The sequence below is a fragment of the Pinus tabuliformis genome, chromosome 5_2 (genome assembly GCF_031772625.1).
Source record: "Pinus tabuliformis cultivar Carrire ecotype Pingquan chromosome 5_2, CPIR1, whole genome shotgun sequence".
Classification (NCBI taxonomy): Eukaryota; Viridiplantae; Streptophyta; class Pinopsida; order Pinales; family Pinaceae; genus Pinus; species Pinus tabuliformis.
In genome coordinates this window covers 422,543,502-422,546,275 of record NC_142306.1, presented here as the reverse complement: position 1 = coordinate 422,546,275, position 2,774 = coordinate 422,543,502, and the positions used below count along the sequence as shown (strand labels likewise).

At 39.5% G+C, this 2,774-nt stretch overlaps 1 pseudogene; it reads left to right on the top strand.

Moving 5' to 3' along the window:
- The first annotated feature begins 357 nt into the window (after positions 1-357).
- LOC149159388 (pentatricopeptide repeat-containing protein At3g26630, chloroplastic pseudogene) lies at positions 358-909 on the top strand (annotated as a pseudogene).
- The last annotated feature ends 1,865 nt before the right edge of the window (positions 910-2,774 follow it).

Sequence of the window (2,774 nt, the reverse complement as noted above, 5' to 3'; positions counted from 1 at the left end):
GTGCTGAAGTTGTTTTGGAAAATGCCTCATCGGAATACGGTTTCTTGGATGGCAATGATTATTGCTTCCACTAAGCATGGCCATGCGGAGGATGCCCTTAAATTGTTTGGCCATATGCAGCAAACTGGCATTCGGCTTAATCAATTTACTTTTGCCAGTGTTCTCTGTGCTTGTGCAAATATGGGATCTTTGAAACATGGCAAAGAGATCCATGAGAGCATAATTAGAAGCGGGTTGCATTCCGATGTTTTTGTTGGGAGTGCCCTTGTAGACATGTATGTCAAATGTAGGAGCATACAAGAAGCACGCACTGTGTTTGTAAATTTTCCTGAACAAAATATCGTTTCCTAGAATACAATGATTGTAGGATATGTGAAGTATGGGTATGTCGAAGAAGCTGCAAATATCTTTGTGAAAATCCCTGTTCGGGATGTGGTTTCATGGAATGCAATGATTGCTGGATATATACAAAATGGGTATCTTGATGAAGCACTGAAGCTGTTTCAAGGAATGCCAGAACGAGATATTGTCTTGTGGAATACAATGGTTGCAAGTTATGTACAGAGTGGGCATTTCTATGAGGCATTGACACTTTTTCAGGAACTGCAATTCACTGATATGAAGCCAGACTTGGACACATTTGCTGGTGTGCTTCCAGCATGTGCCAATTTGGTAGCTCTGGGACATGGCAAGTTGGTCCACAATTGTATAGTTAAAAATGGATTTCAATCTAATCATGATGATTTTGTGGGTAGTGCCCTGGTAGACATGTATTCCAAATGTGGTACTATAAAGGATGCAAGTTGGGTTTTTGATAGAATGCCTAGACGTGATGTGGTGTCATGGAATGCAATGATATTAGGATATGCAATGCATGGTCATGGCAAGGAGACCCTCTTACTCTTTTAAGAAATGAAAGAGGCTGGCACCATGCCAGACAATGTAACCTTTGTTGGTGTCTTGTCTGCTTGCAACCATGGAAGCTTGGTGAAGGATGGCTGGAAATATTTTCATTGCATGAGTCAGAATTATCACATGGAACCAGAGCTTGAGCACTATGTGTGCATGGTTGTCCTCCTTGGTCATGCTGGGCATCTGGATGAGGTGCAAGTCTTTATTGACAAAATGCCAATAAATCTTGGACCAGCTGTGTGGAGATCTTTACTAGGTGCCTGTAAGGTCCATAAGAATATAGAACTAGGAGAATTTGTGGCACAACTACTTTTTGAGTTAGACCCTGAAAATGCATCACCGTATGTGCAACTGGCAAACATCTATGCAGTGGCTGGTAGGTGGGATGATGCAGAAAATGTATGGAAAATGATGAAAGACAGGGGGGTAAAAAAAGATGCTAGGATGCAGCTGGATTGAGGTAAATAACAGGGTTTATGTTTTCATGGCAGGAAACAGATCAAACTTACAGATGCAGGACATTTTTTCAGAGTTGGAAAGGTTGTCTGGGTATATGAAAGAGGCAGGATATGTGCCGGACACAGACTTTGTGCTGCATGATGTGGAAGAGGAGCAGAAGGAACATGTTCTCTTCCACCATAGTGAGAAGTTGGCCATTGTAATTGGGCTTATTTAGAATTGTTAAAAACCTTCGAGTGTGTGGTGACTATCATTCTGCCACTAAGTTCATTTCCAAGACTGCTTTATGAGAAATCATTATGAGAGATACTAACTGTTTCCATCATTTCAAGGATGGGCAGTGTTCCTGTGGGGATTTTTCATGATATGCTACTTAAAACTAGATTATACCTAGGCTGAAATAATGACAAACTTGTGTATATCTGCTCTGTGTTGCTAGTGCACTTAATTTTTTCAAGAACTTCTGTGTCGAGAGATTCTATTTATTAATCTAAATCGGATAAATTACTTTCGAAAATGATACTTCATCCTAGAGTATATATGTTTGGTGGCAGGCCTTAACTTCTTCAGAGAACGTTGTATTAAGCACTTCTTACAGATTACTCAATGATAGATTGATCTTACTGAAAGCAACGGAATAAATGTAGCTAGGTCTGTAACAATAAATTCAACAATCTGTACCACGACAGATTCTAGCATACTAAGGAAATTCAACAACAGTAAAATAAATACAGAAGATATATTTAGAATTCCAATTATGCCTCCATTGCTCCCCGATACTTCTTGAGCCTTTTTTGATGGAGCAAGCCAGAGACATATTGTGAAAATTCCTTGAATGTAATTACTGGAGATTTATCTTCTAACTGTTAGCAGTTTGTCTGTCTTCTGAATTATTATTCAGCAAATAACGATAAATTCAGAATTGAATTCTTCAAAATAAAAATGTTGCGGAAATATAAAATACAAAATTGAGAAATAGATGCACACATTCAAAAATTGACACTATTGTTTTTGGACAATTGTTTCTGGAAAAACCCTGAAGGGAAAACTAGTCAGTAGACGAGGGTTTTATTAATTCTTCAGCAAATTAAAGAGTACAAAGATATTCTTGCTAATCTGGCAAAGCTCCAGCAATATACTACTAACAAAATAATCTAGAAGACACCCTTGTCTCCCTTTGCAACTGATCTGGTCTCTCCTAGCCTGCTTGCACTCTCAATTGCCACTCACACTGAAGCCCAAAAATGTGCATTGCATGGCTGAATAAAACTGTACATCCCCAGAAATGCTTCTAGGTGAGACGTCTAGCTTCCCTCTGCCTCTAGAACCCACTCGCTTTGCTTCGGGACCCTGATCCAACAACTTGCAACTGAAACATGGCTCCTCTGACAACTCGCACTGGG